The sequence below is a fragment of the Rattus norvegicus genome, chromosome 2, assembly GCF_036323735.1.
Source record: "Rattus norvegicus strain BN/NHsdMcwi chromosome 2, GRCr8, whole genome shotgun sequence".
In the NCBI taxonomy this organism is placed as follows: domain Eukaryota; kingdom Metazoa; phylum Chordata; class Mammalia; order Rodentia; family Muridae; genus Rattus; species Rattus norvegicus.
Window position 1 is genome coordinate 104,730,155 of NC_086020.1, and position 16,223 is coordinate 104,746,377.

At 37.3% G+C, this 16,223-nt stretch overlaps 1 protein-coding gene across 2 annotated transcripts in view; it reads right to left on the reverse strand.

Moving 5' to 3' along the window:
- Nucleotides 1-14,670, reverse strand: part of Cpb1 (carboxypeptidase B1) — a 60,550-nt gene extending 45,880 nt beyond the window's left edge. Inside the window, exon 1 of one of the 2 annotated variants that reach the window (XM_063281288.1) lies at nucleotides 14,377-14,670. The gene's annotated coding sequence lies outside the window, so the exon portion shown is untranslated. Of the gene's footprint in view, nucleotides 1-12,353; nucleotides 12,427-14,376 lie in introns of those variants that run through there. The other variant, XM_063281289.1, reaches the window with a different exon arrangement.
- Between the last annotated feature and the right edge of the window lie 1,553 nt (nucleotides 14,671-16,223).

Genomic DNA, 16,223 nt, shown 5'->3' on the forward strand with positions numbered 1-16,223 from the left:
GTCCTATTCTCAGTTCAGTGGTTTGCTGCTGGCATTCGCCTCTGTATTTGCTGTATTCTGGCTGTGTCTCTCAGGAGCGATCTACATCCGGCTCCTGTCAGTCTGCACTTCTTTGCTTCATCCATCTTGTGTAATTAGGTGGCTGTATATGTATGGGCCACTTGTGGGGCAGGCTCTGAATGGGTGTTCCTTCAGTCTCTGTTTTAATTGTTGCCTCTCCCTTCCCTGCCAAGGGTATTCTTTTTCCTCATTTAAAGGAGGAGTGAAGCATTCACATTTTGATCATCCGTCTTGAGTTTCGTTTGTTCTAGGGATCTAGGGTAATTCAAGCATTTGGGCTAATAGCCACTTATCAATGAGTGCATACCATGTATGTCTTTCTGTGATTGGGTTAGCTCACTCAGGATGATATTTTAAAAGTTTATCTTATATTTTTGAGTTTAAAATATAATTACATTATTTCTTTCTTAACTTTTCTCTTTTCAAACCTCCCATATATTGCTCCTTGCTCTCTTTCAAATTCATGGCCTCTTTTTTATTAGTTGTTGTTAAATGCATATATGTATATATGTACATATTCCTAAATATAACCTGCTTAGAGATATAATGTTACTCGTATGTATGTTTTCCACTTGGTACTGGACAACCAGTTGGTGTCCTTTTCCATGGAGAAGATGATTTCTCCCACTCTCACCTTTTATTAGTTGCTTGTAATTCTGGGTGTAAGGCTGAATCCTCATGGACTTTGCCACATTCATTTTGACACATCTATTGGTGTCCTGCTCACAATTATGAATCATATTGAGACTATGGGTGTATCATCTAGCATTCCTAAGGGACACACTTTCTCATCTTATAGTCTTCCTGCTCTCTCTTCTGCAATGTTCTGTGAGCATTGGATGTGGGAATGTTTTGTAGAGGTATCCATTGGGAATGGGTGTCACAATTCTGAGTAAACTATTCCTATTTCTAACACTGTGTCCATGGTGCAATTGATTGTCCTGGGACACACGAACTTGAGCACCTCAGTGTGTGTCCTACAATCTCAGCCCCATTCCTAGAATAGGAACACTTAGTACATAGTCTTTTTAACAATATTCAGCTGCATAATATGGTGATATGGATTTATCCACTTATTGTTTCTATGATATACAGCAAAGCATTCAAACTAGATTTCCCTGTATAACTAAAATGTTGTTAAACTTTTTCTCACATCAAATAAAGATAGACAGAGAAAGAATTTTTCTCAGTCTTCTCTCACGATCTATATTATAAAGTCACTATTCTTTGAGGGGCAATAGATGTATTTTTGTTGAACAAGTTAACGTAAACTGAGTGTACACACACGGGGATGCATTTTGATGCTCTCTTATGGGGGTAGTTTGTCTTCCATTATTGAGTTCAGGAATCTTTGGTGGCATTGTGAGACAGTGGTCTATGTTCCTGTAAACACTTAGAATAAATTTTGGAACTCTTTCAGCAAAGAGTTGAAAATTTTCACTACATTGTTTATATAAGACTCTCACTAAATCAGTAAGAGGGAATTTTCACATATTTCAGAGTATAACATGTTGGGAAGAATAGTTATTTTAGGTCCAGTTACATAAAGATTATAATTTATAAATTTTTGTTTGATGGAAAATTTAACTTACAAAGTGGTAGTTTTTTAAAAATAAATACAAGACTAAGTCACAAACATTAGACAGTGGCAGAGCTTCAGAGGCAAGCTAAAAGGCGTAGCCCAACCATTTACTTTTTTGGCACAGATATTAATAAAAATGTATACCTGTCTTTTTACAGTCTTCTGGCTTTTTTCCATGACTTTGTTTCAATATTATATCCCTTAGAATATAAATTGTTTACAAATATTTCCTCTTAGTGCTTTACTTTGTCTAACAAATGGTCACAAATAAAAATATTCTACAAAATGTTTACTGCAGTATGGGAACATAAAAAATGTTACCAGCAAGATCTAAAATACACTGCCTGCTTTATCCACATAAACCAAATTTATGGCAAAGGTCTACTGATCTATGTAGCACTTTAAAGTTTTAAGTGGTATGAGAAATGGCTCAGAGACATCAGTAGTAGAATTAATGAGAAACTGCCAGAACTTTTCTGTTTCTTATTCTTGCAAACTAAATTGCTAATATTATGGGTATATTAATAGCTTACATGCATCAGGGAGATACGAATGTAAAATGAATCAACAGTATTTTGGCATACATCTTATACTGCCAAACTATGTGGCTTGAATGTATACATGGAGGCTCATACTTAAGTTTTCTTACTGTTAGAAATTTGATGTCAAGAACTGTAACCTTATACTAAGAGTATATGAAGTGAGAAATGAGATTATAACAGCAAAGTTAGACACTTCAGCACTTTGTTAAACTGTTTTAGGGTTTCTAAAATTAGCACAGCTGATAATTTGGGCTAGCTATTTCTTCCTGGGTTTATACTTTGTCACTGATAATGGTAAACAGTCCCTCTTACCTTACAATGAATCTTCTCACCTCAAACTGTAATATCCAATGGCATCCTCAGACATTAAAAATATTTCCCTAGGACTAAATATGCCCAGACACTTATGTACGGTGTCCATAGACATTGTCCTTGGATTTTTGAATGGTTCCGTCACCATCCTGAAGAACCCCTGAAAGCATTAAATGACAATTCAACCTTAGAGATAATGAGCTCCTTGAAAGACAGCATGAAGATGATGCCTTCAAGCATAGAAGTTTGTGGCCTTGAAAGAGTGATGGTCAGTGACATATAGAGGAACAAAACTTCACTCAGGACCACTGAAGGAAGCAAGCTGACATGCGACCATGTGGAAAGTGAAAGTAGTTTTTTGTTTTCTTGCCCACAAAGAAGGCAGACATCTTTGAATTTTCCTGGACATAGGTAACTTTACTGTTTAAAAGTCCCTTGGTACTTAGTTCCTGTGAACATCGGCAAGTGTTGACAATGTTTCAGGATAAGGGAGTTGCCTGAGCAGCACAGTTGGGCTTGGAACTGGAAGCGCAGTTAATGTGGCCAGTGCTTTATTATTCCTCAGTTCCCCAGGGCTCAATTTCCCCTTCTTCAAGGGATGACAAGTGGGGGCAAGAAAATTACCAACTGTTTACTTCTATCAGTTTCCTTCCTGTTTTGCCTATGAGACTTTCTCCCCCAGAGTGTAGTAAAGATGAGTGGTCTATTAGCTCTTCTTTCTCTAGGATCCAGTTAAATATTTTTGCTTGTTTTGCTAGTTTTTGTATTTGTCCAGTGACCTTAGCACATTTTGTTCAGTTGTCTGCCTAATAATATTAGTTTAGAGAAAAGAAAAGAAAGAAATCTGTGCTGGTGATAAATACTTTTCTTTTTTTTAAATTTATTTTAATGTAAATATTTTTAAGGAAAATAAAATTCTTGAATCAGCATAATTTTGCTAATTTCTGAGTTACAGAAATTTTACCCTCCATCCTTCCCTTTCTTTCATCCAAAAGAGATGTCTTTTTCTTTTCTCTCTGTCTCTTTGTCTCTCTGTCTATCTGTCTCTTCATTTTTTGAGGCAGGGTTGTCCCTGAGATTTCTATATAGCTTAGACAGACCCTTAATTTTGGATTCTCTTCCTTCTTCACAGGTGTGAGAATTATAGGCCTGTGCCACTATGTCTAGTTCATGTGGTGCTGGGAATCAAACCCTGGACTTTATGTCTGCTAGGCAAGCATTCTACCAGCCTGACGCATAGTCTCTAGCCCCTAGAGTTCTTGAGAATGTATGTTTATTCCATAAGCATTTTAAAAATGAGTGTCTTTAAGTCTCACTTTTTCTTACAGAGAAAGGGTGTTTTAGGTAATTTGAATGTGGAGATCAAGGTAAAATATAAAGGAAAAAGGTTATGGAGGATCATTGTATTGGGACCAGAATATGTGACATTAGTGACTTTAGTATTGAACTGAGAGCAATTTAAGGAAGCAAATACAGAAGAGTGTCTAAGGCTTCTCTCTGTCTGAAAACAGAAACAAATTTATATTTAAAGGTTATATTTAAATTTTCTTATATCTTGTAGTTTATATTTGCTCATTCTACCAAAAAGAATGAAGATTCATCACTGAGCACTGGTTTAAACTCTTACTGACCCTGCATTGAAAGAATTTTATTGTTCATTTTGCTATGTCATTTCAGTTCTTGTTCCTAAAACCTTTGACTCCTATAGCTTGTTACTTCTTTTAAAATGTACTGTTGTTTGGTGAAGATAATTTATGAGTGAAAATTGTAAGTTGGGGCTGGGCATGAAACTCAGTGACAGAGCACTTACTCAGGAAGCACAAGGCTCTGGTTTCCATTTACAGTATCACAAAAACAAACAAAAAAGCAAACAAAAACAAAAACAACAACAAAAAAAACCAAACCAACAAACCAACCAAACATCCCTTCCCTCTCAAAAATCCCAAAACCAACCAACCAACCAACCAACTAACCAACCAACCAACCAACCAACCAACCAACCAACAAACAAACAAAGTCAGGTAAGTTATACTCTGGTTGTCATTCCTGGACATGTCCTTTGAACATATGAAACATAAAAATTAGCAAATATTTCTTGCCTTTGCTAACCTATCTTTTATAATGCTTGCTCCAGTATATCACAAGAAGTACAGGCATTATTCTTTCTTCTAAAGTCAAGAAGTTTGTGGGTGGGCTTCTCTAAGACATTATACTTCTCCAGATGGCATCCTTGGAATACTGACATATCAGACCTACTAGATCATTGCCTGTTGTCTTAGGGTTTTACTGCTATGAACAGATACCATGTAAAAAGGAAAGTCTTAAAAGGACATTTAATTGGAGCTAGCTTACAGGTTTAGAGGTTCAGTTCATTATCATCAAGGCCAGCGCAGGGCAGCATCCAGGCAGACATGGTGCAGAAGATGGTGAGAATTCTACATCTTCATCTGAAGGCTGATAGGAGAATACTGACTTCCAGGCAGCTAGGGTCAAGGGTCTTAAAGCCCATGCCCATAGTGATTCATTCCTCCAACAAGGCCACACCCACCCCAACAAGGCCACACCCACTCCAACAAGACCACATTTAATAGTGTTATTCCCTGGGTCAAGCATATTCAAACCACCACACTTATAATGCCAAGTTGGAAGAGGAAAACGAAGATGTTTCTTTGGCCATAATTTTTGAATTCATATGAGTAGGAGAAAAACATCTGTGAGAATTAGGTTGAACTCTGACTCTTGTTGAAGGGTACCAATTTGTTATATAATTCCAGGGCTAGCCATTTCCCCTGAGAACCTGACTTTGTGACCAGTGAAATTTTCTCTGGTTTTTACTAACTGTTCTATCAGACAGGTGATTGTAATAGACTAGAAAGCCGAGACACAAGTTCTCTTCTTCCATATCACTTCGAAGGTGAGATCCCAGCTCTTTAGGGGCTTTGTCATTTTAGCAATTTCTGCATTTGGTTGGTGCTGGGAAAAATCAATCTGACAATGCAAGTCCTGTGACACAAATGATCAGGTATGTGAGTAGAATCATCCCACATTTTATGGGAGACTATCCACATAAATAGTTCTTGATGGCTAGGCTAGCTTTCCTAGGCTATCTCTGGGTATGGACTTTTAGATTATAGGGGTTGGATCTCCATACCCATTGGAAATGCTTTGGGCATCATTACTAATCTATAAATAGGCTTGTTGTTGGTGTCTTATGCCCATTGGTAGTGTTACAGGAATGAATTTGAGTTCAGCAATCATCATTAAAGCTTCTAGATTCTTGCATCCCACAACAAAGAATTGTTCCAGTGTCATACAACAAGGAAATAGAAATAGAAATTATTACTAACAAAAAAGATAGCTTATGAAGAAAGAAAAGCCCTGCTAAGAATTGGGGTAGATTAGTGTGCTCAGAAAAATAACATGCTTAAAAGAACACATAGGCCATGAGACTTTTTCATTAACATGACACATGCTTCTCCTATTTGTATATCAGGAACTTCTCTTGTGAATGCTCTATTTGTTTCATGTAGTTCAGATGGATAAGGATGTAAGTGTTTTCTGTCAAATGGCTTGTTTCTTCTGTCACAGGTCCTTGGTCAATCAATTTTTCAAAAAGTATTTATCATTATTATTATCATTAATATTATTATATCCAGTGTATATGTAGGCATAACAAACATGGAGACAACAGAAGACAACTCTGTAGAATTGGTTGTCTTTTCCCCCTTTTAGTGGGTTTTGAAGATGAACTTGTGTGATGAACATCTTTCTTGACTGGCTGAGCCATCTTTCCATGCTAATGAACTAAATTTTATAACTATTTTCATGTTGATGATGAGCACACTGCTTAGCTTTGTACATACCACAAAACTTTCTTCTTATTTTATGTATTGCATTTCCTAACTTAAGATCTGACTAGAATTCCTGTATTGTAAGGAGTTGAATTTGACATTGTCAAATATCCTAAAAGACACAAATTTTATCAATTAAAAATACAAATTCATGATGATGCCAACCAATAACTCCAGAAAGGATGGTAACCAGGAAAGCCCTTCTTGGATATCTTGTTCTTGGAGGTGGGATCACTCTCACTGTTAAAAATATATTGATAATTATATATTGAAAATATGGAAAAATTAAACAAAAAATTTTTAAAGGAGTGTAGTAGTAGAATAAACTAAAGGGAAAAGAGCATGAAGTTATAACCAATGTCTAATAGTTAAAAAAAGCCAACAAGACAACAACAACAAAACTCAAAAACTAAAAAACAAGAACAATGACTCAAACGAAAGCAAGTTGGAACTTACCTTTAAACTGTTCCCAGATTGTAACCTAGCTTGTCAGCAACTCATACTCCAGCTAAGACCTATAAAGGCCTTAAATTGGTCTGTTCCTTTTAAAAGTCTTGTTTGTGTTTTCTTTGAATTATTACCAGTCATTTATTCTTTAGATATACTTTCCTTCCTGCTATACATTTGGCCCAAATAAATCATTTTCTTTTTTTACTTTTGAGGTCGGCTTGAGGCTCTGAAGGGACTGATTTTAAGAACTAGGTAGAGCTCCATGGTTCCCTTACTTTTCTTCTACTTGTTGAACCATCTGCTGTGATGGGTCAAGATCTTTCTGACCTTTCAGCTTCCATTGGAAACACTGAAGCCATTATTCCCAGTGTTGAACCCCGCCCCCCTTTTGGAATGTATACTTGTTAGAGTTCAACCTCTAGAGTCTCTATGTGTCCTTTCTGATCAAGAGGACAGGAATGTACTAGAGCTATAGGACCATTTTAGAGATATCCTGCTTTCTGGTTCCTCATGACTTGGGGGCAAGAACCAAACTGACAATCTTGCTAGCCATTATATCCTCAGTGACTTTGGCCTCTGAATACAGCTATTGAGTAACTCAGAAGGTGAGTTACATTAGTACTAAAACTCAAATTATAGGTTAATTTGTGGAAAATGATTTTAAAAATGAGAAAAATTGAATGAATTTTGGATTGTGATTAAGGCATAATCCTTCCAAATTTCTGATATGGTCCTAAACATTGTTCTAAAATTTTATACTGTATATGAAGCAGGGTTTTCAGTACTGATCATTATAAATCAAAATACAGATCAACTTGGAAAAATGTGGAAGATGTTTAATGACCCTCATTATCAAATTGTCATGTAAAAATATGCACATCCATTTCATTAGTATACAAATCTTTCATTTTAATAAATACTTTAATTCTATGTATGTATATCACAGATTTGTTTTTCTCAAGACTTTTTATTTGTGTGTGTGTGTATGTATGTGTGTGTGTGTATGCATGTGTGTATGTATTTGTGATATGTGTGTATCTACTGTGTGTATGTATGTATATTGATTATGTAAGTGTGGGTATTTATGGAGGCCAAAAGAAAGCATAGACTCTCCTCCAAGATGGATTTTTTTTTTTGGTTCTTTTTTTCGGAGCTGGGGACTGAACCCAGGGCCTTGTGCTTCCTAGGCAAGTGCTCTACCACTGAGCTAAATCCCCAACCCCCAGGATGGATTTTAAAATCTAGATTTAGGTTCCCTGGAAGAGCAACACGTATCTACTTAACCACTGGGCCATTTCTATAGCTGTAAAGCCCTAAGAATGATTTTGAAGTATATTTATGACTTATTAGTAAAAACATAACTGTTATCCAACAGTTTTAAATTAAACTTCATGTTCTTTAGACTCTGTTTGCTCATTAGTAGCCTGACTGTTTAGTGTCCTGATGAAATGTAAAACTTTTTTTCTTCAAGCAAGTTTTTTGAGAGTATGTTAGTCACCTTTTTGTTGTTGTGGGAATACACTATGACCAAGGAAAATTATAAAAGAAATATTTTGGTTTGAATTATGGTTCCAAAAGGTTAGAGTCTATAGTGGCAGAGAAGAGGCATCAGACAGGCATAGCAGTTGGAGCAGAAACTTGAGAGTTCACATATCAAGTACAAAGCAGTGAAGGCAAACTGGAAATGACACGAGTAATTTAACTTTCAAAACCCACCTCCAGTGACATCGTTCCGCCCACAAGACTATATCCTAAACCTCCTCAACCAGTATAACCAATTGGGTAATGTACTCAAATACTCAAGACTATGCGGACATTTCTCATTTTTTATTGAAACTACCACAGTGACATATTTTAACATATGGTTTGATTTAATCTCTATTTCTCACTTTGGAACAATCCTATATCAAAACCCATAAAAAATGTTTTGCATTTAAAAAAATTCTTTTTTCCTTTAACCTTTATAAAAATATATCTTATATCCATAAATTTATTGATTGATTGATTGATTGATATTTTACTGTTAGTACCTGGTCCAAGAATGAATTTGTGTGAGGAGAAGTCTGGCTAGGGTAGTACAAGTGACTCCCAGAACACTATAGACTATCGGTGGAGCCCTTGATTACCTCTCAGGTGCTGAGAGTGGTCTTCTCTTGAGAAAGACAGCACATTCTTAGAATATAGTACTTAGATTATTTATGCTAGATATGACTTAAAACACTCTTTTCTGAAGTCTAGCGTCTATGGTTCTAGAAAATACAGTGATTGTGGGGAAGGAAGCAACTAAACTATCTGCAGCACTGATGAACCACAGCAATCACAGCGTCACAAAACATATATAAAGGGTTAATTAGTGGCACTCACGTGCTGCTAGGTGGACTTAAGAGACACCTAACAGGAGGAAAATCACGATGGTATTAGAAAACGTGCTAGCTTCCCAGGACTAGCGAGGTTATGGACCTTAGAAAAGAATCTATTTCTGCCACTTTTCTTTTCTTTTTCTTTTTTTTTAAATCATGAAAATACATTTCTTAAAAAAGATTTCAGGTATTACACACAAAAGCAAACAAGTTTACCTTAAAAATATCAATTATCACATCAATAGCCTACTTCTAATTATAATTACTTCTTCAAGGAACATTGGTCTTTGTTTCTAAATTCAGCAGCAGGTGACAAAACCTAGTATCTTCCATTGCTTACAGTATAAACATGTCTCAAACCACACTTCAGGCAGCTTAACTTAAAGTGCATAGACTGTAAAATATATCAAATATGACATTATTCAATAAATGAAAAAAATCATAATTTCAAAAAAAGTATTACAAAACTTTTTATAGCACACATATAAAAAGTAGTGTCTCCTTCATGATGTCAATGTCTGTCAACCAGAGGCAGCTGGGCCTTTATCAAAAAAAGCTAGGAATAATCCTGTTACTTTGTACACTTGAATAGTTGCACTGATGAACACTACAATCTTGAAACAATGTTTGTTTTTATTGTTATTTTTGAGACTTGATTTCCCTGTATAACTCTGGTTGTCCTGTAATTCTCTGTAGATCAGGCTGTCCTTGAACTTGGGAGATCTGACTGCCTCTGCCTCCCAAGTGCTGGGATCAAATGCATACGCCACCACACTTGGCTCTTGAAAGATACTCATTTACACACATGCACACACAACTAGCTTATTAAACCTGTCACATGCCTTTAATCTCAGCTCTTGGGAGACAAAGTTTTTTGCGAGTTCTTCAAGTATATAAAGAGCTTCAGGTTAGCCTGTTACATGGCGAGATCCCATTTCAAAATACAAAACAAACTGCCGCATTTTAAAAAATGCCCAAGACAGGTCTGCTATCCTCACTGAGAGCTATTACTAGTCACTTTTTATCTAGATGGCTGTAATGGCGCCTCACCGGGGAGCTCCTTGAGCACAGAGAGCAGAGCTCCACCCCAGACATGCACATGTTCTGCCACTTTTCTAGACCAGTATGGAATCAGGATCTAAAGAACCTCCTGTTTTCTCTTAGCTAATGGCTAGGTGGAGGACTTGGCTTGCCCAACTAAATGCTTCTGTGTGGAGTAACAGACAGATAGTGCAGTAAGACCCTGGTTAAGAACTAAACATCACTGAAGTGCACTTAGAAGGATTAGCAAAGGTCCAGACTGAAAAGGAGCTAAATGAAACTCATTTTGTTTTTAGTCCAATTCTATGATTGATGAGCAATAAATTAGAAAACAAAACAAGAAGAGAGATGATAGTAAGAGATTATTATAACACAACTCTTTATAGATATTTTTGAACGGGATGGAGAAACTTTTTAACAACTTTCTTTGTTTGGAAGATCACTATTTATATGACTTTATTTATAATACTTATCTTTGGATCCTCTTAGCTAAACAAATGTTCTGTGGGTTTCAAAACAAAGAAATCACATAAGTTTAATTTATTCTCTGTAATAGAAATGTTGGGGTCAGTTAACCAGATGGATGTGATTTCTTTCTTTATGGCACATCATAGTCTAAACATTTTATAAGCCTGCTTAGCCTTGGTGCTCAAATCATGTGTTTACCAGCCTAGTGAGCGAAGGAATCTTGGCACATACTATACCAAATATTGGAAGAACAAAACTAGGATTCAAAATAAGCATTCCATATCGTTTAAAGTTCAATTCTATTTTCTTCTTTATATTTTTTATTTTTATATTTACTCATTTTTATTAATAATTAATTATTTATTTTGAAGCAAGGTCTCACCGTGTAGCTTTGATTGGCCTGGAATACAATATATAAACCAGGCTGGCCTAGAGCATACCCAGATGGGTCTGCCTCTGACTCTTGTTGGGATTAAGGTGTGAACCACCATGTCAAGCCTTATAGTTAGAGACATTATCCAGTCAGTTGGCTGGATCAGCAACAGACCACCAACTTATTATTTTTTCAGAATTCACTCTGTGTCAGGTTTAGTATACCAGCATGTGGTAATTAACTTGGTTTTCAAAGTTTATGAATTTACTTGTATTAAATTTGAGGAAACTAAGCCTTACAAAAGAACAAACCATCACCACCACCACCAGCATCAACAATAACCTCAGAATACTAATGGTCACATATCTGAAAAGGAGGCTAAGACTTGACTCAGACACCGAGTTTTTATGTACTTGTAAACAAGCTGTCAGGGAGCCCATATTCAAGCTTGAATGTGTGATTTTCAAAACAAACAAAGAAATAAAAAAGAAACAAATAAACAAACAAAGAAAAAAGGGGGGAGGATTCAGGTGTGACTTTTATAAGTGTTTATTTCTCAGTTGACCTTTTCTCATAATAATTTGTGACCATCGAAACAACACAAAATCTGTCTTGGCAAACTGAAGTAATTAAAATTGTTCTTGTTTCTTTATTGGCTAGATAGTATAAGAGTAAATGTTTTTTCCCAGTTTACATTCTTATTGATACTTTTGTTTTCCAGATAGTGTCCTACTTAGGTTGCTGAGTTTGTTATTATTTTTATAAAATTAATTCAGATGGCTTTTCATGAAATTCTAATTGAAGTTGTTACATGTGACTTATTAAATATTTAACATTTAATGAATTCCATTTCCTCATTTGGAATTTAATTTCACTGTTAGAATTTTATGGGACATGAATAAGAGACTAGGTCCCCACTGTCACCCTCAGCAGCCTAAGGAGTTTCTAGAGGAACCTGGGCTTTTAGGGGTCTCAACTTAGGGCTGTTAGGTCACAAAGAATGTCCATGAGATGGTGGAATATTTACTAATACCCTAGAGTGGCTTCCTGAACTTAGACAGGGCAGGTGACCATGAGGAAAAAGAAACTCCATAACTGAGAAACATTGTTTTATCAGAGCTATCTGCAGTTTCCTCATTCCTTCCTAAAGGGTCATCTCCTATAGGCAAGAGAAACCAAATAGCCAAATAGCAGGTACACACCCACTTCTGATGGGTACAACCCGGGGACCTTGTTCTATCTAAGATAGTTAAAAAGAAATCTCCCCAGTGGAAGGGATGGCCCTTAAGTGTTCAGAAACACTATAAGACTTACTTGTTCCCCAAGGCTGGGTGATGTTCTCCAACCTGGGCCAGAGCTTAGCAGTTTGTCTCCTCAATAAACTGTCTTTTTCCCTATTGAACAGTCTGGTTTAGTAGTTTCAGTGAACTTCACTTACAAGGTCAATCTATTTTTATGGACTCAGCATAGAAAAAATTTTAGGACTAATTAGTTAATGAAGCAGAGTTGGGATTTAATAGAAATGTTTTTACAAAAACATGAGGATTAAGAATGTTAAAAGACAAATGTGATCTCATAAAAGTACAAAGCTTCTGTAAGGCAAAGGACACTGTCATTAGGACAAAACGGCAACCAACAGATTGGGAAAAGATCTTTACCAATCCTACAACTGATAGAGGGCTTATATCCAAAATATACAACTCACGAAGTTAGCTTGCAGGGAGACAAATAACCCTATTAAAAATGAGGTTCAGAGCTAAACAAAGAATTCACAGCTGAGGAATTCTGAATGGCTGAGAAGCACCTAAAGAAATGTTCAACATCATTAGTTATAAGGGAAATGCAAATCAAAACAACCCTGAGTTTCCACCTCACACCAGTGAGAATGGCTAAGATCAAAAACTCCAGCAACAGCAGATGCTGGCGAGGATATGGAGAAAGAGGAACAGTCCTCCATTGTTGGTGGGATTGCAGACTGGTACAACTATTCTGGAAATCAGTCTGGAGGTTCCTCAGAAAATTGGACATTGCACTACCTGAGGACCCAGCTATACCTCTCTTGGGCATATACCCAAAAGATGCCCCAACATATAACAAAGACACATGCTCCACTATGTTCATAGCAGCCTTATTTATAATAGCCTGAAGCTGGAAAGAACCCAGATGCCCTTCAAGAGAGGAATGGATACAGAAAATGTGGTACATGTACACAATGGAGTACTACTACTCCACTATCAAAAACAATGACTTTATGAAATTCATAGGCAAATGGATGGAACTGGAAAATATCATCCTGAGTGAGGTAACCCAATCACAGAAAAACACACATGGTATGCACTCATTGATAAGTGGATATTAGCCCAAATGATTGAATTATCCTAGATGCACAGAACACATGAGAAAGGACTGAAAGAGCTTGAAGGGGCTTGAGACCCCATATGAACAACAATCCCAACCAACCAGAGCTTCCAGGGACTGAGCCACTACCCAAAGACTATACATGGACTGACCCTGGATTCCAACTGTATAGATAGCAATAAATAGCCTAGTAAGGGCACCAGTGGAAGGGGAAGCCCTTGGTCTTGCCAAGGCTGGATCCCTAGTGAACGGAATTCTTTCGGGGAGGGCGGTAATTGGGGGAGCATTGGGAGGGAAACACCCATATAAAATGGGAAGGGGAAGGGTTAGAGGGGTCTTTGCATAGAAACTGGGAAAGGGAATAACATTTGAAATGTAAATAAGAAATACCCAATTTAATAAAAATGGAAAAAAAGAATGTTAAAAGACATCTACAAGTGTGGATATGACTTCTATATAATGTTTTACTGGGTTTTCATGTTACTATATTCCAATTACAAAGGGCAGCTAGAGATTTGAAATGAGATCATTGGGTACTCACAGGACTATAGTTGGTAAGGTAAAGAATACGGAGATACAAGGAGGCAGGAACTTTCATGTATGCACAGTTACCAGTCTTGTTTGAGATTGGCAGGCACTGCATAGGGAAAGAATGAGACCCTATCCTAGGTCAAACACACTCAGGCTTTGAGCCTGCTTCATTGTTTCTCTCAATAAAATGTCTATATATAATAAAATATTAACTGTATGTCACTATATGGCAAATGTTTATAACACTGGAATTTTGGCTTCTCAACTAATGAGTTTTTTCAATAAGACTCATAATTTTCCCTGTCCTGTCTCAAATTCATTAATTTGAAAAACTCTTGATTTTCTATTTCTTTAGAATTCTTTTTAAACTACTCTGTTATTACTCTGTAGAGGTGACAAAATTACCCGATGAAACAGACTAAGTAAGAAAGGGTTTATTTTGACTCACAGACAGTGCAGTGTCTCAGGATGCAAAGTCAAAGCAGCAGAAGCTTGAAGTAGTTGACCACATTGTGTTTGGAGCCAGGATTAAGTGAGCAATGAAGGACAGGTTGTTCTCTCAGCTCTCTTCCTTTTTTATATAGTTTAGGATTTCAGCCTGAGTGGAGCATTCTGAAGAATTGTTCATGCCTGCTTGCTAGATGCTTCTGCAGAATTGTGAGGGCTGGAAAATCACTGAAAGAAGACTCCAGACTCGGATAGTAGGCACAAGCAGAGAGCATTGCTTATTCTGCAGAAACATCCAGCATGTGAGGATGGGGATGGGGCTGGGGGTGGAAATGAACCATTCTGTAAAAAAGTAACCCCAGACAAAGGCACACAGACCTTCTTATAGGGAACTGGGAATTGGGGGAGCTCTCTAGAAGGATTAGGTAATCGAAAATTTCATTGGTGGATGCTAGGGGTCACAGGCGGTCAGTGGTCTGCATTCCTATGTCATGAACGTTTAACCATAGGATGAGATTGGGCTGCCAGAGCACATGTTCCATTCTGAGATGAGATGTTTCCCCATTTTTGTGGTTATCCCTAGACTGTTCATTGGGAGGAGGTTTTATGATCTTGTTCTGGATTTTATGGTCTGTCCATGGAACTGGTGTCTTATGACCCAGTTTTTGGGATTTAGGGTCTGTTCCTGGAGCTGGTGCCTTACACTGCTTTTCCAAAACAGGTTTTGAATGGAGACAAATGGGGTTTATGTTGTCCTTACAGAATAAATACTCTTTTCTTTGCATACTATCTGAGCAATTTTCAGAGCCTTACAAAATCTACCTTGGAGAGTATTAATAAATTATTTCTCTGCTGGTGAAATGAGTGAAATGAGCCAGTTCAAGCCAGATTATATTATATTAAATGCAGGTTTAGGGTAAGCTGCTCTTAGGCAAGTTCAGTGGCCCCAAGGACCAAGGTCAGGGAAGTCACTATGGGTTGGGGGGAGAAAGAGAGAATGGGCATGCTAAGAGAGAGAGAGAGAGAGAGAGAGAGAGAGAGAGAGAGAGAGAGAGAGAGAGAGAGAGATATTAATTCAACCACATGCTGAGTGCTATACTTTTCTCTGACATTTCATTTTCTTTTCCTCATTTCTTTATTGCATACAAAGTAGCTGGTGCACAGATAAATGCATATTGCTTTGGGGAAAAGATTGAATGGCAAATGTTATGTCTTAATTTAAATCAAATGGCAACAATATAGAGAAAAATACTGATTCTTTTTTTTTTATTATTAACTTGAGTATTTCTTAAAATACTGATTCTTAAAAATAGATCCTTTAGGAACTCCAAGAAAGTGTGGACAATCCTGAGACCTCAGGGAAGACCACCACTTCTGCCCACTTCTGCTCACATTCCTGGCAAAAGAGGAACCTATGTAGTGGCCTCTGGATACCGGAATATAGGAGCAGTCAGCAGCAGAAACCTACTGGTTTCTGCCTGCACCTGGAACTGAACTGAACCTGTCAAACAGCTTCCTGAACAAAAATCCATTGTGGGAGAGAGAGCTGAATTCCCAGAAGTGTGGACAATCCTGAGAATGTGGAGGAGACAACTACTTGCTGCCCACATTCCTCACCCAAAGAAAAATCGCCTAGTGCCATCTGCCCACTGGGCATGGGGACCTAGGAGCAGTCAGGGGCAGGAGAGTTTGGGTTTCTACATGCACTGAGAGCTGAAAGTCAGTTGCCAGGAGTGCCTCTATACCAGAAAGCATAGGTAAGACCAACTCTTCTGCACTAAGAAACCTGACTGAAGGCTTCAGGTCACACAAACCTAGGAGCAGTTCTCCATTCCCAGATCCGGCTAA